General features: G+C 41.5%; 1 protein-coding gene across 8 annotated transcripts in view; it reads left to right on the forward strand.

Annotated features, from left to right (window-relative positions):
* The window catches only part of zfhx3b (zinc finger homeobox 3b), a 267,683-nt gene that overhangs the window by 139,017 nt on the left and 103,446 nt on the right, over positions 1-25,220 (forward strand). The window contains exon 1 of one of the 8 annotated variants that reach the window (XM_079865450.1): positions 9,185-9,205. The exons of the other annotated variants lie outside the window; for them this stretch is intronic. The gene's annotated coding sequence lies outside the window, so the exon portion shown is untranslated. Of the gene's footprint in view, positions 1-9,184; positions 9,206-25,220 lie in introns of those variants that run through there. 8 annotated transcript variants of the gene reach the window in all.

Consider the following 25,220-nt stretch of genomic DNA (forward strand, 5'->3'; position numbering starts at 1 on the left):
TTGAGGAGAAGTTTGAGGGTTATGCAGCGTCTGAGGGCGTTTGCTTCCAACGGTGGCTGTCTGCTGAGAGCTCTGGAATGTTTTTTATAAAGCATTCAGACCTCAAGCCCTGACCTGCCCAAGCTAAAGAGCTTCCACTGACCCCCGAAACACTCAGAAGGACTTGACAGCATGACTGTAATATGCCTTTCGTGCTGAGTGTTTCGTTTTCAGTCAAAACACAATGTGACCACATTCAAACCATCCATATTTTTTCATTATCTGTGGGGTATGCATTGGACACATATTCATCCTGTTTGTTTAGTAATTTCGAGCAAACTCTGCTAGCTGGATTTGCTGGAATGGTCTCTCTGCAGCCAAATGGGATTTGTATATGTAAATATCATTTGGACATGCAGCGAGGAACAAAGTTGGCTAATTATAGCAGCTCTGAGAAACATGAGGGTTAGTGTGGAAAATGAGCCCCAGTATGGTCCTCTTTTTAGAAACTACAGTGACTGACTCTATCAAAACAAATCTGGACATCATCAGGGACTGTGGGATTGTTGCGTACACGATTGATCTTTGACAGGCATTTTGTGGAAGTGTTACACAATTTTCAGAGCATAAATCGTTCCTTGTTTACTCAAGCACACACTCGTGTCCTGAATATTCTGGAAACCAGATTTTGTCCATTCTTCACATTGCATGCCATTCATGTGACAACTCTGATTACATGTTACCAGTTTATTAACACTTGTTTAACAGGACTTTATGGCAGTAGGTGCCAAAATGTGTGTTTTGTGTTTGTTCATCTTTAAAGTATGTGTAGCAGGTTTGGGGGCTATAAAACACACACAGATACTTCAGTCTGTGAGGGTTTTTTTTCATGCACGTAGTACAAGAGGAAGTTTTTCTTCTGTAATTACATGCAGTCCTGACACATGTTTATGCTAGAGTCCACCAGAGTGAGGCTCACCTCGTGACAAAATAGCACTTAAAATTCCTCCCCAAATCATTTATCAGTGCCTTATTCTACTCGCTCCCTCCATTTCCGGTCACTCACCATCAGAAATGTTTGGTAGGTGTGCGTGTCTTCTGTTGCCTGTCGTGTGTATAGTTTGAAATGTACACACCAGCCAGTGTGAGGATGAATGTCGTATGTGGCATCTGTTTAATACAACCCAGCATGTGTTTCCTTTCATTTATTTATTTCACTCTTGAAATATACGAAGGAAGGAAGAAAGTGAGCGAGTGGAAAAAGATTTTTTGGGTTTATTCAAAATGGCATAATACCATATTATTCTATTACTTTACTGCTGTATATTCTGAAGTATGCATACTAGTATGCAAATGTATTAAAATCAAGGGACATTCAGATGACCTACTTCTAAACTAATTACTATACTACTCAAATGTGTATACCTGAATAAGTTGGCAAAACTCAAAAAAAAATAAAAAAAAATAAATTGAGGTAATCAGTAGCATCAAATTTTTCAAGTTAAGAAATTCAAAGATTAAGATTTTTTCATTTTGTACTCGTGTAACGTGAAAATTTGAATAAACGAATTCATACATTTAACCTAAAATTATCATGTAATCTCAACTTATATTTTTAGTAGTGGAAACTTGGCTAGCCTTAACTAGTGCTAACTTGCTAATTGGTAACACAATGCTTTGATAGCATCAGCGTAGCATAGCAATTGCTGAATGAGTATGGCGACAGAGAACCTTTAAAATATATCTGTTCTCAAACCAAGCACATGCTCCACTCGTCACCATGATGGTATCATTATGGATCTGGAAGCAATATCAACTTTCTTGACTCTTGAATTATGAAATTTAGACAATTTTACACCCACTTAAAATAATGTTAACACTTTTCAATAGTTTAATTTGTTAACATTAGTTAATGCATAGAGGTAAAGTTTTTTTTTTTTTTTTTTTTTACAGCATTTATGTGTTAATATATAACATATTAACTATTATAAACAAATCAAACTATGTTACAAATGTTTATCATTGCATACTACATACAGTTTCACTTTGTTTTTAAAAACTAGTATACAGTAGTGGTATACTGCTATTTCATTTAGAACATTTCCAATTTTCATTGTACTGTAGCTCTAGTTTATACCTTCTCAGAGCTTAAAGGGAGTATGTGTGTCTGGGCTGACGGGGGTGTGGACTGTAGTGTGGTCACTATCTGCTCTTATACAGAGGAGAAGCTCTTGTGGATGTGCAGCGGGCTGGCAGAGCGTAGCACAGTGATATTGAGGTCAGCTGTCCAGAATGATCTCATGTTAAGGAATCGGCGAGTCAGCAGGGTCAGAGCAGAAATGCTATGACGACACTTTCTCCATGCCGATAAGGACTTGCCCTCTTTCCGCTCTTTTCCTGGGAAACAGAGTGAGAGAGTCCCACCGGCACCCTACCCACCACACTGGAGAAATATCACAGAACACACGTTGTTCACATACCTCTGTTATGAAAGAAGGTACCTTCGCTTTTTGTACATTTTGTGATCTTTTCTTCACATTTCCTGAGCACAATCTCTCTCTATTCCAGACTTTTCTACCACACACAGCCTGTGAAGTTCTAAACAAATATCAAAATAGCTTAAAATAGCCATTGGGACGTTTCCTGGATGTCATGGTGGTGCAAACCGATGCCTGAACAATTCCTGCCTCTGTTTCCCATGTTGCTCTGACTCTCAGCCAGACAGACGAACTGAGCTCAGGAATTCGGCATATGGGCAACGAGAGCGGATTCATCCTGAAGAGTTCCGTTTGGAAAGCACAGGATTGTAAACAGATAATAGCTCTCTTGCAGAAAGGAACCGGAAGTGGGAGGGATCAGGCCAGAGTTGGTGCTGGAGTGTGTTTTTCTCAACTAGCATTGTGTAATAATGATGTCTTAATTTGGCCATTTGAACGCTTGGATTGGTGTAACAAACGTGGTAGAACACTGTACAAATCTTTGTACATGTGGCCAAACGCACACACCCTACCCCCAGCCGCTGCTGTTAAAAGATAGAGCCCGAGCTCTTTGTGATTTTGAGGGTGTGTAGATGTAAGACGATCAGCTCTGTTGGGGGCAACTTTGTGCTGCCTCCAGCTTAAACTTTCCCATCGTTTCACTTTTCATCGAAAGAATTCCCCCGGCACGGACACATTCCGCCACACACACACACACATTGACACACAAACATATGTCTATAATTTATGGCTGCGAGGTCCTTGATCAATTGATAGCAGCGAATCCTTTGGTAAATAGAGTTTCAGACATATTGCCAATAGACTTGGGCTATTGATTGGAGTGTAAATTAAAAACTTAATCAGGTCTCTGAGATAAGATTTATCTCCGCCCCTAGCAATTTACAAGGTGGGCTCGGAGTCAGGCGAAGTGCCCTAAGAGAGCGTGCCAGTTCCGGGTATCAGAATGCACTCCCCTCTGCCTGGTTTTAGTCTACACTCACTCAGAAAATCTTTGCACGCTTTCTTTCCCAGCCCATTGAGTGTGCTTAGGGTATTTGACATAGTGGATTACGTTGTCAAAGTCTTGAGAAATCGGGATTGGCTCTAAAAAGATTGCTTGTATTTCTTTAATGGATTGACTTGTTTTGTAATCCTCTTCCCCGCATTTTCACACTCTCGCCTCGCCTTGTGATGAAATATGTAAATCGTTAAACTTTTGCCTCGTTTCCTCAATAGCCGCAATCCCCTCATTGGTCATTTTCACAATCGCATTTATGCAGCCTATCATTGTGTACATATTCAGCACAAGCCATATTTTATATGTATTAAGACAATCCCTTTGAATTGCACATTGATTAGATTATGGATTTTTACAGTAATTGCGAAGCGGAGGTTTTCTCTGTCCCAACCTGTCTCCATTATTAATATTGGGAAATGAGAACACATTGGAATAAAAGCGTTCCTTGTGATGCTCATATCTTGGCGGAGGCATGATGTGCCAATAGAATAACCACAGATTTTGTACGATAATTGGCGTTTACCGTTTTTTTAAACGTCAGTGGCATTGTGCTCTTCGGATATCTTCCATTCTCTGTAATTAAAACCAACATTTAGTCTGTGATTAGAGGATGTACTAGACTCCTCTGTGGGATTATACTGCTCTCATTATCTCTCCATTCTGCTGCTCATATTCAGAGCAGATAGAAAGACAGAAGGAGGAAGAGGAAGAAGCCTAATTGCTAGATCATCATACTTAATCTATAGGTGAACTTTAGGAAGCCCTGGAGAGCAGCTCGATCTGGAGATGCTTGTACATTTTACTTAAAAAAAAAAAAAAAAGTCAAAACACCATTGTCACAGTTCAAATTCTTTATTTTTAATATTCAGATTGATTTGTGTCAAAATAATAATAATAATAAATAGCGTACCTGCATTAGTATCCAGGTTAGTCTTATTCTTGCAGATTTGGTGATGGTCTGGTTAGTGGACCAGCTATGACGCTATGATGTTCACCCGCAAAACTGAGCTGTTGAAGCTGGTCAGCCAGCATCTTTATGAAGAAACATCCCACAATGGGAACCAGCATGCAAAACATGGAATGTTCTGGTGACTAACCATGCTGGTATTTTCAGCAGGGTCATCCATGACGTCACTCGTGACGAGGCAAGTAGCCTCACCAAAAAGTGTTAACTTCTGTCCTCCCAGGTGAAGGGTGTATTGAAGGTGTAAGTAATAGCCTCTCTGGCCAGATAAGCTGTGGAAAGACTGGTTTAGTTAGGAAAAAGTGTAGGGGGATCTTAGCCTGATAAAACCACTCTTTCCCTCTGTAATACCCAACAGCTAAAATCAATACATAGGATAATACTGTTGCTATTCCTTCAGACGCTTTTGTCTTCCGCAACGCTCTGCCCACATAGACTACATCAGAATAAGTGTTTGTGTTAGTAGACACCTGTGTAACTGGCAGGGACTGATAGGCTTAATCTACTATATTTTAGATTTACTGATAAATTGCTAATTTAGTTCCTCCTGAGGCCATGCATACATTTTCCCAAGTCACACTTCACTTTTTCTCTAGATGTGGACCCATGTGGAAGCCTGTGTTGTGAAATTAAACATATAGGTCATATGGTGGTAGTGAACTGATTGTTACTTCCAAAGGATAAGAAGCAAATGGGTGTGTGTGTGTGTGTGTGTGTCTGTCTGTTTTCACTCAGGTCAGGTGTATGGGTAAATCTGAGTGAGGGAAGTTCCTGTCAGCACCTTGATTTTTCTGGAAGTGTGTGTCTGAGTGTTTCTTTCGTCCACCAAACTTAGTGGCGGAAAAATATTCAGCTCAGGCCTGCTGCTTTTCGTCATACACGGCCTACTCAAAAACACTTTTTGCCTCATAATTCTTGGACTCTGATGACCTTAAAAATAAAAAGGGGACTAGCCAGAACCCTAGCAATTAGCTTAAATGCTAAAGTTGTATGGTGTGTCCTCTTCTTTTATACGGAATTTCCTGTATTCTCTATTACTATACTAAAGGATGTAACAAAAGAGCAAGAATAAAATTAACTAGTGTATGTTAAACTCTGCCTAAATGCTAAGGTGTTTTGGAGGGTTGTTTTGTGTGGTTATTACTAACTTTGGCGTTGGTTTTAGTGCATTGCTATTGTACTTGTAAATCTGAAATTGTATTTTGATAAGATGTATCATTTTGTATTTAGCACAAATATGAGGGACGTATTACTCTACGTACACTTAAGCATACTTTTGAAAAAAGTAATTTGTACAAAATAATATGCTGTAAAATAAATACTTATCTACATGTAACGTTTTAAGTTTAAATTTAAATTAAATGCAATTAGCTGAACTTTAGAATGCTTTTTGAACCATTTAAGTAGGACTTAAGCACATCTTTATGTAATTTCATTATTATTTCTATTGTCTAATGTGATTAAAGTGTATGCTGCTGAAGTCACAATAATTAGGATAAAATATATGAACTTTTAATGTAATATCGAATAACAGTTTAACAATAATAACAGTTTAACAATACAGTAAAATTATAATCAAGGACTTCACGTTAAGAATGTTAGTAAACAATAAAATTGTACATCTTTAAAGCATGAAAAAAGATTAAGTTTTAAAATGTACAATTACAAAAGTGTATTTAAGTGTGCTAAAAGAGTCATGAAAGTGTACTCTGAGTACACATAAGTTGCCTTCATTTCATTAATATTATATCAAGTTCAGTTTAGCAAAACATATACATTTAAGATTTGAAATACACTACAAGTGCACATTCAATATAATTAACCACAATACAATTAAGGCACAGATTGAAGTTTAATACTAAGATTCAGTTTTTTTTATATATATATATATATATATATATATATATATATATATATATCCTCACAAGCATCACTAAAAATGTAATATTTTAATTGTAAGACCACTAGTAAAGCGACACCATTTTCTTTTTCCAGCCTTCTCGGTTGTCATAGTGCCGCTGTAAAATATTGCCCAAGGTGCCGTGAGGTTAGCCTGTGACATCCTCACCCAAAGTGCAGTGTATTAAAAAGCACTGGGGCCCAGATCTCAGTATATCACAGAGAGAGAGTCTGTGATAAGGCCTGCCTGCCTGCACGTGGATCAATGAAGGTTACTGACATCATATCACAAAGTGATAGCCAGTGCCTTACCCCCGGCTATTTATCAGCCCACAAGCTTACGGAGAGAGGAGACGGCGCTACGAGGGGCTTTCTGCTTTCTCTCAGTTACCCCTCGACTACCCCGTCTCTTCACCGTGTCACCTGTCTATCATTTGCTGAACTGCTTTGGTGGTGGGCCGTCCATATCGATGCTACTCAGATGCTTTAGCACTATAATAATCTTTCTCACATTTGCCTCTCCGCCTTTTTTGTTCGTTTTTTCTTCTGTGTCAATACCGTGCTGTGTTTGGACTCAGCGAGCTGTTTCCAAGGGCCTTAATTGGCTATTGAATGCTTTCATTTTTTTTTAATCAAGTATTTTGATCATGGCCACATCTATCGAGCGTACGTTTGTGTACTATAATTTCCCATCCTGTAATCTTGTGCCTCTTGAAGCCGAGCAAAATGATTTTGGTGTAGAGAGAGAGAGACAAACATCTGTGTCCAAGGAAACGTCAATGACCTTCACATCTTTACTGACCATTTTTCGCCCTTGTACGTCTTTCTCTTTGACTCACTTCCTGTTATCATCATCAGACTTCTTTGCTTTGTCAAGTTTTCAATGTGTCAAGTCTCGTTCTATGTGAACCATGCCTCTGTGTTAGTGTGTGTGAGAGAAAGCGTGTGTGTGTTTGTGTGCATATAGGCGCTTATACTCTCAGGTAGCGTATGAGTTCCATTTATCAGCTGCCCGGGGCACATTGTAGAGGATTTCCCCCAATGGGTTAGTGTGTAACTGCTCTGTCAATACCTGCTTGTCAAGGTAGCGTAGAGCAGAGGGAAAAAGACCCCTCACTCTGTGAACCGAAGCCACTTATTGAGCAGCCAATAGCTATTTACCTCCTGACAGAAAGGGGGAGAGAAGGCCCCAGCTGAGGTAGTCAGACTTTGGCTCTCTCTCTTTCTCTGTCATTTGTTTCCTCGTCTTGTTCAGTGTGGTTTTAAGTGGACTTATGAAGTATACATTAGCAGTATAACCTAGCTTCAGTGTATTTCGCTGATCAATAGCTGTGGAAGAACAGATTAAGAGCACGCTCGAGGTGATTGACCCTCCCAATTTAGAGGGTTTCACGCTACTGTAATGCTAATGTTACATTTCCTCTTAGCTCTAAGCTTTCCAGACTGAATTTTCTCGTTTACTGTGCAGTTTTTGAGAGTGGATTTAAACATGGTAAAAATGATTCCTCACTTTGCATCCCTTTCACAACCCCATCTCTACCTTCATTTTTAATCTATTCCAGAAGGGAACAAACTTGAGTTGAGTTCAGTGCTATGGCCCATATGCACTGTATGTGTATGTACATGTATATCTGAGCTATGCTATCCACATTTAATTTGTATAGCTTTATACCATTACTTACTGACAGAAATTGTCTCATTTGTGTCGTAAAGAATTTTAGCAATAGAATCAGAGACAAAGTTGATACTGAGGTCTCCCGAGCGTTTGAGCAATAAAATGCATGTTGGGTGGTGGATGGGTGATTGTGATGCAGTGGTTTGTCTCTTGTGCTGTAAAGCCATGTTTCCTCCGTGGAATCGCTGTGTTGACAGAGAGCATCTGGATCTGGGTTAGCTGCTACATAACATGCTCAGCGGCTCGCAGTGTGGAGGTGACCCAGCCCAGGCTGATTTTCATCTGGCAGTCACACCCTGCCCCTCACCCCCTCTGCCCTTGGGTCGCAAACACCTCTCTCCTCTCCTACCCCATTGCCTGCGCCCCACCATGAATGCCTGTTTTGGTGGATATTTCATTTAAGCTGATCTACTTTGATTCAACAAACAAAAGGAGCTTTCTCTGTGATCTGCATTTTTTCCTCCTCTTCTTTCCGTCCGCTTTTGTTTTCTTTAAACTTCTCTCTCTCTCTCTCTCTCTCTGTCTCTCTCTCTCTCTCTCGCTCTCTCTCTTTTTCTTTGTGGGTTGAGCGGAGCGTTGTGTTCCATGCTGGGCTGTTGGTGGCCTGTTGGGACATGTTTGGTATACCTGAGTCACAGAGCAAATGTTTAACTCATGCAGGTCCACAAAGAAAACACACACACACACACACACACACACACATGCACAGCTGCCCATATCAGCCAAGCATCAGGTGTTGTGATGTAAAAATCTGTACATTAAAGCAGGCACACACATACTCAGTGTGCTCAGTATGCTCAAAATAAAACAAAGGAAAATCCTGTGCCCGCACGAATGGCCTCTCAATCATACCACACACAAATCGCCCTCGGTAACCCTGGCGCCTTCCTGTTGCCAAATTGGAAATGTATTTCATGTTTATTAAGTTGAAATGAGACGTTAATTCCGCAAAAAAAAGCAGAAGAGTCATGCTAGAGCAGCATCTGAAGATGTCCCGCTGTTAAAGGACAGCTGTCCAAACAAGGAGAGGGGGGAAAAGGACTTGAAAAAACACATTATATAAACATTTGACAACAGTTGCTCTGTAATCTGGTATTACTTCCACAAGCGGAGGAGAGACCCATGGTCCTGGGTAGGGCCGGGCTGAAGGGGGACACCACTGTGGTGGGGTTGAAGCCTGGTGCGCTGAAGAGGTCAGTGGCAGATGAGAGAGAATGAGGATTCATGGGAATCCCGCTGCAGAGAGCTAATCACGTTTGATGTGCATGTGAACCCGAGCAGGTTCGTCGTAACACGGCTGGGCATGCGTGAGGGGACACTGGTAGGGGGTATGAACCGGGCACGATGACCCACTAATTGGTTGCCACGGTATTCTAGTCTCATAAAGCTGTTTTAGTATATATTACAAAATACACTGTACCCACATCTCCCTATTTTTTAAAGAAAGATTACACTTCTCATGTCTCCCTTTATTTGAGTGCTTTGTGTGTGTGACTGTTAGATGCTTTGGGGGGTTTCCAGCGTAAAACCGCTCTGAAACAGAAGGAGGTTTATGTCCTTGGCCTGGTGGTGGGTGGCATACATTGCAATTATCTGCCAGACTGTGAAGGGAAGAAATGTGTGTATTTTTCTGATACATACAGTATATCTGTGACTGAAACTAAATGGTAGCCTACACTATTAAGTACTAGTAAATAAGGCCTACTAATGTGCTGAAGTATAGATGCGGTCAGAGCTGTGACCTAGAAGTCAGTATGTTTCTTGACACTTTGAGCCATGTTGGTCAAGTGGGTAATACAAATGTGAATATGGATTATGACATTTCTTGTTCCTATTCCTGTTGTTTTTAGTCACCTCTACTCTATTGTGTCAATAAAAGTGTCTGGAGGTCACAAATAAAGAATTTTATAAAGTCAAAAATCAAGAAATATGTGTGTCTTGCTCTGATACATTCATCCATGATTGAAACTGCATGGTTCGCCATCAGCAGTTACACAAATCATACCTTAGGATACAAAATGTTATCAACTATTGTTATTAGCCAGAATCTGAGTACATTAATAGTTTTTGTTCTTAGGTGAGGCAAAACAGACTTCTGTATCAAAAATCTGTGAAGAGGAAGAAAGAGAAAAGCCATGAGAAAGGTGATGAGTGGTGGTGAGTTGTACAAGGATAAAGTAGTTAAAAGTGAGTCAGCTGCTCCTTTGGATCTTATCACAGACATGCAAACATACACAGACTTCCCGTGCCCTGACTGTCATCCCTTTAATACTGTTTTGGATCTGTTCAGGTGTGGCTACCTTTGGCAGCAAAACCTAGTGCTTAGGGCAATAACAGGCTAGTAGGCAGGTTGCCAGTTCAACTCTGCAAACTTTTTCAGCTACTCCCTCTATTTCTCTTCCGCTCCTTATGTCTCCCTTTCCCAAAGTGAGATAGACCTTTATACAAGACTTGGAACACTTCAGCTGATTCAGACTTCAAACATAGCAGCTTAAAAAGAACTCTTGTCTATTAAAACATACTTAAGGCCCTTATTTGCTTCTGTGATTCTGTGGGCATGTTAGAGACTTAGAGAGACAGAGAGGGACAAAAAGAGGGCGAGGGACTCACACAAAGACATTCTTCTCTCTTAGTTGGCCTCAGTCTTTTTAGGATGTGATCTTCCCACATCAGAGTTCAGAGAGTAGGGGTCATGTCTGGAATCACTCTCCAGGCTTCATCTTTTGCTCACTTCTAACCCTCATAAGTCAGTCGTTCTTCACAGAAATGCTGCGTGGTGAAGGTATGAGGTTATATCTGCCAGACATTCTCTCTTGCAAACAAATAGATAGCTAAGTGCATTTTCGGTCAGCTCTGGTAAATCTGAGGACATTTTGTCACGGAATGGAGCAGTTGGAAAAAGTTAAGATGAACACAACTGAACATAGCAATCTGGCTGCTCAGCACTGATTCATTAGTGACTCATGTGCTTGATGCCAGTATTCCTGGCTGTTTTTAAAAATAAACCTCCCCATTTCTCAACCTCATCTCGCTGAACTCTACATAATAGATGAGTTTATTAATTCACTCACCACAGCTTGTCTTGTTCAATCATTACTCCGTCCCAGAGTTGAGGAGCCCCAGTAGAGCAGAGCAGTGCCTGCTTTCCCTCAGGTCCCTGTCAACCATTCAGAAACCTACGGAGATAGCAGAAAAGAGCAGGCCAAATTGAGTTGCTAAAGAGGCCTTAGTTAGCTACAACCTTCTCTTCACCCCATTTCCATAAGAATAACAGTTCATAGCTGCGTCTTAGTGTTCAGATATGGTGAGCAGTGGTGCCCATGTAGGAAACTTTAGTTAAAATCCTCCATTTCCACTTCGATTCTGCATCTCTCGCCATTGTTTACTTTCACTGCCTCTTAATTTGAAGTGACAAGAAAAGTAGGAATTTAGAATTGATGTGAAAACAGCGGAAGTTTGAACTACGGCTAAGACGGTCTAATTGTCGCGCGCTAAGGAATACTGCTTCCCTTGTGTGCTCAAACAAAGACCTACAGATACAGATTTCTCCTCAACTGTCATAAAGGATAGAGAAGATAAACAAACTGCTTTATTTTGTATTTTAAACCTTAATGGACTTTTCTAAACTATACCTTTTTGAGAAAGCTATCAAGGTCATTATGTCCATTGAGTTGAACTATTTCATTATCCCTGGACTGTTTAATGCTGCACACATACTGAACGTGCGTGTATATTTGTGGATTTGATTATTAGCGTGGTCATGTGGATGTTTTTGTTTGCACAGTAGTACAACAGTAATTAGAAGCTATAGGGGCCGTTTGTGAGCCTTTTTATTCGCTGGCTGCCAGGGTTAAGCTGTCATTATGAAAATGGCCATCCTTCCCCTGTCGATACCTTTCTTCAGCTTTTGTGTGGAGAGCTGTGCTTTAATTACAGGTCTGTGAGTGATGTCACCACTGTGGCGTCTGCTGCCATTCACCCAGCACCTCCCCATTCTCCCCATACACGTGTGCTTAAACACACACCTGCCCCAGCTGCCCTCCATACCTACCTCAATCTCACCCCCTGAGTCTTCCTCAGCCACACTGGTGCTCGGATCTGAACAACTCCCACCTAACCCCAACCCCCACCCACGATTGTTTAGAGATGGCTTGATTATTTGTTCTGTGAATGCGGTTATTTAACTTTCCTCAAGCGGAAGATAAGGAGCCCTACAACTGTTGTAACAAGAATGAACTTGTGCCAGAACGGAAAGAAGTTGGTATGTACGCGAGTATGAGCAAACGTCTCTTTTAATGCACGTATGTACACCTTACACATGAGTTTTAAATGTGCGGGAGTATGCAGGGGACGTGTCTTTGAATAATTTGGATTCCTCAGGAGGTTATTGCCGGAAAGAGCAGAAGAAGGGACACTCCACTGAGGGAACATTTCAATGGTGGAACACTGGAGAGGTTAAAACGGCTGAACAAAAAGGATAAGAGAATGTTCAAAGCAAATCGTTGTGGACGTCATGCATCAGCAGCACTACACCTGACCTAGGGAATGTGTTACCTTAAAGGGCAAAAAAAACAAAACAAAAAACGCCTGGAGACCATGGAGCTCTTATCGTAGATGTTAGATGACCCTGCTGGAAAAAAAGATGGCTCCATCATGAAGTCTAAGAGCCCTGCAGAAAAACAGGATTAAAGAATTTTTCTCTTCTTTTTGTGTGTGCGGAGAGAGCAAGGGGAGAGAATGGTAGGTAATGTTATCTTGTTCACAGTTACAAGAATCCTGCTCAGAGAATTCTATGGGGTTTCAAGTTTCTAATATGTATATAAAGTTTCTCTGGCACAATAGAGCTTTTGTGGAGTGCAAAATGACCCCCCTTTGCCTCTCTCCCTTCGTTAAAAAAAATGCATTCATATGCTAGCAGAGCTGCGAATGTGGACTCAAGTTTCTGCTATCTTTATGTGTTGTGTCGTCACGGAGCCCCCGCGGGCTGAAATGTGCATCTCATTCACCAGCTCCGGCACTCTGCCAGCACTGCCAGTGCTCCTTCCAGACATGGATTAGGGAGAAAATCTAGGAGAAACAACAAGCTCCTGACAAAAAAATAGCTGGAATGACAGGTAACCCAAGTCTAAAAGAGAAAGACATCGAGAGAACGAGAAAGAGAGAGAAGGCAGACGATAATTACAGAGCTTTTTGTTTTCGGGTCCACTTTTAGCTGGCTACTTAAGTGCCTGATCCCAAATATATGCCTTGTAATTACAGTAGTGGGCCCCATTAGGGCAGAGGTCTTTGGGGGATTATGCTTTGTGTGTGTGTATGTGAAGAGGGAAGAGATGGCACAATTGTGTACCATATCCTTGTCCTTGATTGGCTGAAGATGCTTGGGTCCTTGGTTGAGTCAAGTCCCAGGATTCCCCTTGTGAAAGAAGCACAGTTCTTGCTTCCTGCTTTCAGTTTTGTGAGCGCTGCTTGAATTGCCCATTCTCAGAGTTCACAGCCGAAACATAAAACATTATTCACATCTACGGGGGTCTCCCTCACTTACAAGCGTTCCTTCTCGTTCTTTCTTTGTCTGTGTGCTGATGCAGGGAGATTTATGGAGATTATGACAGGCTGTCTCAGTGATGACTGCCCAGTGTGGCGTGTGTCATGTCGAGTTGACGGGGACTTTTTGGTGGGGTGTCCATAGAGGCCAAGGGGTATCACTAGACTGAAGGAGATGGAGCCAGACCTCACTTACAGGGGAATTTTCAAGCCATGGCACCCGACCAGATCCTTCCATTGTCTTAGCCCTTGTAGATTAGCACAGTGACACACAAACACAAGCTTACACAAACAAATGGGATGGAGCCTTGCCTAGCGGAGAAGGTGAAGGGACCAGGGGCGTAGCTGTGCCTTGTGTGTATGCTTGTTGGGTACATTAAGCCAACCTGAGAGCAAAAGAGGAAGATCTGCCTTTTTAAGCTGTTGGCTGCCTAATAGATTCTTAAGCACTGGCTTTAATGCATGTTAAACCAGGATTACCCAATCAATTATGGCCAGTACAAACAAGGATTACTTAAAACACTACATTTTTCTTGTGTAGAGGGTAAAAACAGGTGATAAGACAAGCATTTCGTCCAGGTCAGCTTGACCCTGAATGAAAGGGACGCAGGGAGATGTTCATTGTCAGAGGGTTGTCAGGAACAGGAGATTGCATGCCCTTTCCACAAATGCCACCAATAAATGCCAAGGTTATTTTCGTAAATGGAAACTGAAACTAAGACGAAAACGATTGATAAAAATAAAAAATAAAAAATAAATCGTAAACTGAAATAAAACAAAAATGTCAAAATAAATAAAAACTAACACCAGTTATTGAAAAACTAACTGAAATAAAATAATAATGATCAAAAATAAATAATCTTTTTCGTAATCATTAAGCTCTCATCCCATGGTGGAAAAAATATGATCTGTGTGGAAGTTTAGGAAAATATCTGTAGATGCCATATCAGGCATGTGAGGTTAGCTGAGGGAGCGGCGCGAAGCAGTTTAAAGTGCACTGCGAATGTCCTAACCAGGAATAAGGGACGATCGATACATCATTTTATGTTCATCTGGATGTTGAGAGGGAAATTTACCCACGTCATGAGCATCACAACATACAGTACTGTAAAAAGTGTGACTAAAATAAACACAGTGAAAATATGTTGAGGCTCTGCCATTATTAAGTTTCATTAGTCCCAATTATGATTTATGCGCAGATGTTTGTGGGTATAAAGTGAGCAAGACACAACAGTTACAATATCATGATTATGATTAAATAAGATAAAAGGCACATCTAATATAACCAAATGACATTTTTCATTTTCACTTTTATGTGCATTTATCACTCAGTCTAGCACTTTCAAATATGACAATACACATGTATATTATTTGTTATTCAAGTGTCATCAGTGTTGACATTGCAGGATGTTCCGAATGAGCGAATTGTCCAGTGAAGTGAGGACTGAACAGAGACCCTCAGTCGGAGCACAGCTTGTGTAGATTTATGGAGTAGAAATTCTTGACTGATTCATTTTGGCATTTATTTGCATACTTTTACTACTACGTATCCATTTTAAGTTTGTGTCGCTACATTTGCATCACTAAGCTTAAATGAAAATAGAGGCCAAGCAGTTGGAGACTGATCACTGGACTGAAGGAGATGGAGCCAGACCTCACTTACAGGGGAATCTTTAAAATGTCTTGCTTTGGTCTGGACATTAGAAAGCGTTCTGTTAATTCTGCTAAACTTGCATTACTAAAAACTAAATAGACATGTGTTTACGACAAAAACTAAAACTAACAAAGTCAATAATGAAACTAATAAATATTAAATATGAAAATGATATTAAAATAAAAATAAATTTAAAAATGCTAAACTATAATAACCTTGCTCTGGACCTTCTTCCGGGTCTACACTTTGGTGACGTAATGGCACGTAGATTGTAGTAGGCCACTACTACTTGTATCAGTGTGAACTCTATCAAAGGTCATCTCAGAGGCTCATAGCGGGCACAAAGAGTGAACTCGTGAACATCCTTCTGCAACATAATGTCTAATGGGGCACTATACAGTCATGCAGATATGCACACACAATAGGCATCACAGAAGTTTGGATATGTGCATCAAGTATTTTCCTTCTGCTTGTTGTTGCAATAAGACCTTTAGAGGACCCCATCCACAGATGGTGATTTGTGCTGTTATAAGCGCTGTTATACCTGTATCAGCTTCTAAAGTAATTTATTTGCACAGGTTAGGTTTTTCTTTTGAGGAATAAAGCAAGGGTTATGCTTCCATTGTGAATTACATGTTGCCAGTGTAATAACATTTTGGTTTGGCCGTGTTTAAAGGGGTTATGCAATATATGTATTTAGTAGTTTCTTTGAATATAGAACAATAACATGAATGAATTGCGTATTTCTTTAGCTGACGTTTGTGTGTACGTGTCTATGTTCTAGCTCTGACCTTCCTGAAACCTGATCTGGAGGGTGTACCGTAGAGTGTGCGTGCTGATACATCCCCAACTCTGCAAATATACAGAAAGGGCATAACATTATGTCTGTTTACTTATTTTAATCTCAATTAGCAGCCAGAGTCTCGCTGCACAATGTGAAGCAAGTATGGACACATTCTTGCCAAACCAGCTCTGTGTGTATGTGTGTGTACTTTTGTGTGCTTAATTGAGCTCACCTCTCAGTGAACCAATACATACTCAGTGCATGTTGTAAGCACATGATGGTTGGAGCTTGCCCACACTCTACCGCCTGTTCCCTTTCCATCGTTCCCTCACTTTTCTCTGACTCACATTTCCATGACACCTTGACTGCCTGTTGTGTCATTCCATGAGTTTCTTTGATGGAGTATTTTACTTCGGCTTGCGGAGTGTGAGTCCTCCCTTTGAGACGATACGCTTGGCCTTTGAAAATAGCTTGTATGTCATCTTAACCTCCGAGTGAGGGGTCAGCCCCTGTTGAAAAGAGTGCTCAAGGCATAAGAGAGCAGGAGAATCCCACTGGATGTCTTTTATAAACCCTTTCACCCTTTAAATTCCTGCGCCATCCCTCTCTGCTCGCATCTCTGTCTGGGTGAGTGAATGGTGACTGTAAACCTTCTCTACCCTTCCTTATGGCTGGGTGACTGTGGTAGGAAATAAGAGTGGCCTAATCAGGCCTAATAAGAATGTGTTAGTGACAAGGGGGGCTGTTGAAAGGGCTTGAGTCCTCTGTGGAGACACAAATAGAGAGAAGACAAGCCGGGTTTTGAGTTACAAATGTCTGGGCCAAACTAGCAGAGCTCTCTTAGTGTCTCCTACATAATGTACTAACACAGGACTTTACTGCCAGTTATTGCAGCTACTATCAGTAGCAGGCAAGAATGTGGTTGCATGTGCTTTTGTTACATGGGTTATCAACACATAAGAGTGTCACAATAATTAAAAGGAAAAATATTTTAAAATGTTTTTCAATTATTAACAACCAATGAAGCAGTTTTGTCTTCTAATCAGCAATCAAAGATTATGCCAAAATACTTCCTTATTTTTCTTCATGATATCATGATAGTTGTATCACCCTGACACATCTAAGTAATAATATAATAAAAACTATAATAATAATATGAGTATCACGTCATTGACCCACATTTGCTACTGTTGTTATTGTAGTTCGATACACATTTTGTTGGCTTTAGACATGTGCAGCACTTGTATTTTAGATCGTCTTTGTCACTGTAGCAACATTTGTCTTTGATATCGTTTGATGCGTCTGTTGTGCAGCTGTATGTTTTCTAGTGTGTGAATACAATCCCATTTTTATCACATCTGTGTCAACAGCTGTGGGAGCCCTCAAGCTAACTCCCACATCCAAGTGAGCTGAGAGACAGGGGAAACACAACAAAAAATTTGACTGTTTTACCCCCTTTAGAAATGAATCCTACTTAATTAAGAAGCAATGAAGAATCCACAGATAGCATTCTGTAATTAGCTTAAGCAGGGGCTGCTGTAACCAGATCCACTGCATTAATGACAACATAAGGCACTGTGAAAAGCATCATTGTTCTCTGGATAATTGTCCTTTTAGTTAACGGTGGGCAGGGGAAAGGCTCTCCTTGTTAGAGGATCTTGGCTTGGGGCTGTTGACAGCCAGGGGAACAGATAAGAATGGGTATCCAGGGATGGGGCTGGCACTGGCCCTGTGCCCACTTTGACAAGCCCACTTGTGCCCTCTGCCGAAATCTGGATGGCATGTATAGGAATTAGGCCTCCCCTGGGTGTGAAGGGGGGGGGGCATGTGTTAATGACATGCCCCTAAAGGCTAATGAATGAAGAGAGATCAATAAAATAAGGCAGATGTATGCAAACAGCATGCTGATTATGCTGCCTAATGATGCCTGCTGCAACAGAGCTGAGACGGGAGGAACGGGGAGGGGAAGGAAAGTGCCATAGAGGCACATGGAACATTTACCGTCTCCTCACACACTACCACGGAGTAAATTAAACGGCTTCTACTCAAGGGGTAAACTGTCAACTAAATGTCAGAGATATTTATGGTGGTGCAACTTTTTTGTTTTCCTCTGTCCATTTTGACAATGTTGCGTTTATATGAATAAGGCAGTGTTTTCTGGACCGCTTAGTCTACCGTCATTGCAAGAGCTTGCAGCCTGAATGGAATGTGATGTAAACACTGTGTAGCACAAAATAATGCTTTAAAAACATATTTTCTATTGAGTTGTCCTCACTGACTGCAGGCAAAAACAAAGAGCGACCAGTGTAGTCCGGTTCACAAACAAATCACAAATAACTTTTTATAACATTAATCATGTGCTGTTAAAAGTATAATATTGTTTATTCATGTTCATTCATACTACATTTAATTATTGTTAATTTAAATGACTGTAAAGCTATAAAAGTATTGTTCATTTCATATTAGGTAATGCACTAACATTAAAATATAGAATGTGCATTTTTACAAAAGCTTTTGTATATAGTAGTATAGTGGTAATATAGTGGTATTAAGTCACACTCTACTGTATTCTTTGTATGGTTTATATCAGTGTTGCTATAGAGTGTTTAAGGAACAATTCTCCTAATCTTTTAATAAACTTCTACATATAGTAACTTTTGCCTTTTCATTATAAGTTATTCATTAAGCTTCTTGGATGTAGTCAGGGGCTGGGGGTTAGGGTGCAGCCTAAAAAAAGCAGATAGGTTCACCTCCTCTTTTCTTTGAGCTCCCTATTGTATCCAACCAGTCGGAGCTGTTAGAAACACGATATCTGCCTTTAAGCAGAGAGGGAGAGCAGCCAAGACTTAACTGCTGTCTCATCCTGGCAACTGCATGGATGCTGTCTGCCTCCATTCATGAGGACTCAGGGAGATGGAATGAAAAGAGAAGGATGAGAAGAGAAAGAAGTCCCCTCCCCCTGTTCCCTCTCCATTTATTCCAGGATCAGGTCCTCTGAGGAATGTGTCTAGCTCTGTGTACTTGTCCAATTCAGCCTGAACTAGAGACACAGTCTAAGTTCAGCAGATAAAGCCCAGGTCTGCACTTTCCCCAGCAGGACGTTTCTGGTGTTGGGTTTCGGTGTAGGAGACTGTACATCTTAGATTTTGAGTGTTGTTTTCTTTGTTTCCTCTGACCAAGCCACTTGGATGTACAAAACGACAGGCAAAAGGACTTCATGAGAACAGATGTCCAACACCGTGGCTTTGTGCCAGTCTCAGTAGTTGAGACGTTTGCTAGTGTGCTTAGAGGGATATTGTAAATGAATTGTCTGGTGGAATGAAAAACTGACTGATGACATCAGATCCAGCCTCTGACAATTGGGCTGACGTTGTGCTGCATTAGTTTAATAAAAACAAAGATCCAGTGTACATCAAGCCAAACAACACGCTCTGCAATGCATCAGTTGTTTTATTGCGTTGGATTAAGAATATGACTATGCCTCTGCACTCCCCTTGGGCTTGAAATTAAAACCCTAGTCCACTGTTGAAGACCTTGGAGGACTTTCCAATAAGAGGCCATAGAGCAGGTGGTGACCCCCTGTGGCCTTGGAGTATATTATTGACCAGGGTCCGGCACCCCAGTTGATTGCTTTATTGTATTGCTATGGACCTCAGTGGCTGGAGACCTCTAGTTGACCCGGGACTGGAGAGAGCATTGCAGTGACCCTCACCTTAGTGGAAGAGATATGTGGCTTTGACCTGTGCCTTAATGAGGGAAGGCTTGACCTGCAGAACTGCAGGGATAATGGCTCTTCTTCCAGTCACCTTCCTTCTGTCTCAGACTGTAATTTAAAAGCTGTTGGGTCACTGGTGTCCTCCGCATTTGGGGTGGGGCTCTGCCCTGACTGCAGACCCTGTACATGACCCAGGGGTGTTTATCATGTTGGTCTGGCAGGAGGGAGGAGGAACAAAATACAGATTAATCTTCTACAAATAACGGCAAAATGCCGCAGGATCACTTTGATACTCGAGTGCTGAATCTACACTTCTGCTGGTATCCAGTGACTCCTTCAAAAACCTCTTTATCATTGGACATGAAGGGTCAGTAGCGTAAAGGCAGATGAAAACTGGTTAAGCATAAACTCATACCTCCCCCTAGTCAATAGGAATGTGTTATTGAAGCCCCAACTGGAGACATCATGGATTTTTTGCTTCCTGTCTCCATTTCTGGATAAGACTACAAACCCCGGAGTGGTGATTGACACACAGACCTGCTGGATCTCCCGTGCTCTCCATAAACTGTCACTATGTCAACCTGATCAAGGCACTTTAGACTTGCAGGAGAAAAACCTCTCTAAATGCACATGCACAAGCTTCTCACTTCCTTATTACCTTTTGTTTTCCTTTGTTTTGTCTTAAGTGCCAGTTTTCAAAGGCTTCCATCAAAGCTCAAGCACTAAAAGTGGGTTGATGAAATGTTTGAATACCAGTCTGGAGTGAAGCATACTTGATCCCCTCTTACATGTAATACCACCAAAATACATGTAATGTGATGTGTTTCTCTCAAGATTGTATTTTCAAATTGACTTCTCTCTTTGTGTCCTCCTAATGAGGAACAAAAAGGCTCAGTTAATGAGCAGGCGGTGACAGAGCCAACAGGTGTTGCTTTGGCGTCCTTGTCCGTTCCGCCTCCCCCACACCCGTCCCTTTATTCCATCATGTCTTATTGGCTTACATTTAAGTTTTAAAGCTAATCATTTAAGTTTTGTCTGTTAATCTTAAGATTGCATGTAGTCCTAGGTTTGGTTAGGCTTTTATCCAAAGACGTCCTGGTCGTTCTTTTGCTTCGAGCATTACAGCACCATTTACTTTAGTATGCAGAGCTTTGTTTGTCTAATGCAGGCTCGTTCACTGTGACCCAGTCAGGCTAGCCACTGAACTCCCTCTGCACCTGCCCAATGAAAGGAGTGCACCTGGCATCATAGAGTTCACTTCAATTAATCCCTCCGAATTACAGTCCCTGAGCCAATTAAGCACCTCTCATCTTACACAGTCCCTCCCCAGCACGAGGCTCTGTCCATTGCTGACATCAACCATTCAGGCCTATTGAAAGAGGGGTTGGGCATAACACCTTTGCTCTCTTCTCCATATAGTCCATGCAAATTTTGTCTCGTTCTCCTCTGTTGGTTTTATAGATTGCCTGATCCCTGAAACTCTACCTGAAGAGCCAGAAATAAAACACTTGGACCTTTTCAGAGCTTCCCAGTGGTGACTACAACTCTAGATAATAAACAACTCTGGACTATATATGGATATTCATATGCATTATGTGTGTGCATTTGAGGCACACTTTTGCTCATCTGCATTCTAAGCCATGTGGACCATGTCACATGTTGTGTTGGCATGCATACATATCCTCCCACTCCTGCTCAGAGCCCTGGCAGAGTCAACAAACTACAAGCTTTCTGCTCCACAGAGCGATTTCATTCACAGTATAGCACTATATCTGGCAGCTTTCCCTCAGCTTGTACACACACACAGACACAGCATCTGTGTGTGACAGGTTCTCTAATGGTAAGGAAGATTGAGCAGAGCAGTACTGTGGCCTTAGGTTGAGATTCAAAGTGCCTGGCTGTTGATCTTTTAGTCCAGTTTCCTTTAGCAATGTAAAAACGCATATCCTGACAGCCATTGAATGTTTATTTTGTTTTCTGGCACGCTTCCTCTTTGTCAAAACAGTGACGACATTAATTAAGCACAGTTTCAAGCTCTTCAAGGCCTGGCAGATTCCACTCCCTTCAAGCAACATACAGACTTCATTGTGTTATATTTTATTAGCATCGAGTGTTTTTTTATTGTGTAGTCAGTGGTGTATACATATATATATATATATATATATATATATATATATATATATATATATATATATATATATAGTGTATATAATAAATAAAATAAATACAAATATTTTACAAATCTAGTTTCAAACACGTGTCATGTTTAAAAGCAAACGTTCATGTTCTTCGGTATCTATCAAGCTCTTATCAGCAGGGTTATGGTAGTTCACCATTGGAGTGTCACAACAGTGACTCTGTGTGCACTGCTGGCAAATAGATCTAAAAACCTTTGCTTACTGTGCTATGAACTAGCATGTCTCTTTTTTGTCGCCGTTTTGGAACTATATTTAAGCTCAACCTCCATATGAACAAGTCTCTGTTGCAGGGTGAGATCACAGACATGTAGCCTTTTTTTAAACATGCTTAATACTCGTTGCTTTTCTGCCTCTTTTACCCTTCTTAATCCACCCGGCCTCCTTTCCCAGCAAGAAGTGACAGATGATGGACGGGAGTTTATCCCTTAGACTCGCAGCAGTGAATGGGCCCTGTCGTTACATTATGATGTGTTTGCAGGGAAAAAGGTTTCTGTGTTACTCCACCATCATGCCAAAAATAACTTTCTGGGTGTGATACTGATTTGTCTGTGCTCAACATTTACTTGTTGGCATGATCCTCAAGTCTGTATTACTTACGGCTCATTTTCTGGCCTATACGTTGAGCTCTGGGAGACCTCTGGTTATTGAAGAAGGCGTGTGTGTTGGATGTGAGGGTGGGGTGGGGGGTTTCCATGTATCTTTGAGTCTCTCATTCTGCAGGTAATTACACAGCAATGTAAATTACATCGAGGCAGCAAAGAGCCATGGCCCCTGCCGGCACTAGCCTGGCCCTGCATTCGTCCCTCCTGCCTGACCCTGCAGCTAACGGCTTAACACAACACGCCACATCTTAGCATAGACCCTTGTTCATGGCTGCCCCGGATAAATCATTAGCAGATGATGCTTTCTTTTAAATTCCCTTTCTTTTTCTCTTCCACTTTCCATGTCTACCTAACCCTGCCATACAGTATGTGTAGTTCAAAAGAAATCCTATCTGGTTAATATTTAGCTGCCAGATCCCCGGATAAAGGGGTGGAGTCAGTTGCTTAGAAAAGCTGAAACTCATAGGCACACATACTGGAGATATGTTTCTGTCTATGGAGGAATGTGGCTTCTCTTCCAGAATCTGACCTTTGACCCTGTTCTGACACATGACTGAGATTCTTTAAGCTGCACTAACAGCTCTCTCTCTCTCTCTCTCTCTCTCTCTGCCTCTCTTTCTGGTCTGTCTGTTATTACACACACACAGTGATATGTCACCAGCAGTTAGAGCTCTATGCTACAGTCTTTTCCTCTGCTCTTAGATGTAAATCCTAAAAACATGACCACAGAGTGACTGGAGATCAGTTTCTCTGTTTTTCTACCTCTCTCGCCCAATCTCTCTCTCTCTTTCACCTTTTCTTTCCTCCTTTCTCTTTCTGGTCCAGCTGGGCTCCAGATGTAATCTGCATTTCATGTGGTGCAGTACAGGGAGGCAGGCCATGTGAGCAGAGCAGCGTTGGGTTGAGATTGGGCCGGGCTTTGGGTCTGCCGCTCAGCAGTTCAGCTAGATGTTGCGGTTAGTGTGATGTGAACTTTGACAGCCTGTGTCATGCCTAATGCCTCACTTCCCAAACACAAATCAGTGAGGCTGATTTATATCTAACAGGTGCTGCGTTCAGTGCAGCAGCGGAGCTGATGGGATGGGGGACAGCTTGTAGTCGCCTCATTAAAAAGAGGACATAGAAGGCAGTTCCTCTGTCCGACGTCCACACCCGCCGGATACAAAGCCTATATGTTAGAGAAGGAAGAACATGCTTCTTCGATTTTGACTCTTTTTTTTCCCGTCGCACATGCTTTGGATTTCCTCTCGCCCTGCTTGGGCTTTTAGGCACAGTGGGCTCTCTGACCTCTGCTGAGTGCACAGTGGCTTAAGCCCTGGCAGACACCACAATGCCAGGATTGTCTGGGAGTGTTGACATGCCAGCAAACTTTGACGGGCTTATGTTAGTGGCGCGGTGTCGGTTTTCCCCCTGTCGCCCCTGTGAAGGCAATCCTTAGCCTCCTCTCTCTTCTTTCTTTCATCTTTCTGTCTGTTTCTCTCCTTTACCTTCTCTCTGATAGTGGTTCTTACCAGTTAGCTTTTAAACTTGGATCTGGATCCATTTTAAATCCTGATAATTGACCAAGGGTTTGCAGATATCCTTTGGGCCTTTCCTGTAAGTGTTTTTCTTTAGTCTGAAGGCGATTATTAGGAATTTGATGCTTTCTGGTGGGTGTGGCCAGACTGGCTAAAATGGTTGCAAGTGTGACAAAAAAATATTATATAAAATTTGTGGCAATAATTTCAAATATAGTCTCCATTAGTGGGAGTCTGCAAAAAAATTGTCCATATGCAATTTTATCAGATGTCATCTCATTAGAGTGCACGCCAACAACAAGCACAGAGTTAGGCCCTTTCCCAAATGACACACTTAATATGCACTTGCGGTCTTGTCGCGTGCACATGTCCGTTAAGTCCACAAGACCTGCAGCAGACTTCTACCTGACAGTCAAAGTGACATTACGTCACGAAAGTGTGGACTCAGAGGAAGATTGCGAGTCGAGACGTCCAATTCATAAACACATGACTCTTGTGAACCGGTTGATTCAAAAAACGGTTTGGGGTTAGCAGTTTGAGTCAGACTCAGTCAGAGAATCATTCAGAGCTCAGAAGTGAACTGCGAATCACGTGACCTTACATGGCACAAAAACAATCAGAATCGCCAATGGTGATAGCATCAAATGAGAGATAAATCTGAATAAATTACTGATCTGTAATTCATCAACTAAAAAAGTATTTTGGCTCTTTTAATTTTAGACTCCCTGGCCATTTTTGTAGTTTAGTACTTGGTGCGGCCTTTTTTTGTCCGGCTCTAGGTAGGGCATCCGTTGAGTGCCCTTCATATTATCAAATTAGTTTTCAGTTTGTAAACCCGAAATTCACGCCAAGCTCAGTTTTTTGCTACCCCTCCCCTGCTGAATGAAATGTTCGTTATGTGCCTCGACAAGTTGGAGGAAGACTATTAATTGTTTTCAACGTTCCTCTTCACCCAGAGCGTCGACATCTTTCAGCACTGGCCTCGAGGCCACCTTGTTACACACTTAACTACTTGTATTCTCATAGTGTTTTTCTCTCTCTTCCTCTGTTGAGAGTTACTCATTTCATCACCGCTGAGGAAGAATGCACGTCACTTCGCTTGCTTTTCCTTGGCCTTTTTTCTCGTAAATACTGCGGGCTAGGTTTGTACAATGCGATAAACCGCAGGCGTCTGTAGTTATGGTTATGATTTATGAG

This window comes from Squalius cephalus (genome assembly GCF_949319135.1).
Source record: "Squalius cephalus genome assembly, chromosome: 3".
Lineage (NCBI taxonomy): Eukaryota > Metazoa > Chordata > Actinopteri > Cypriniformes > Leuciscidae > Squalius > Squalius cephalus.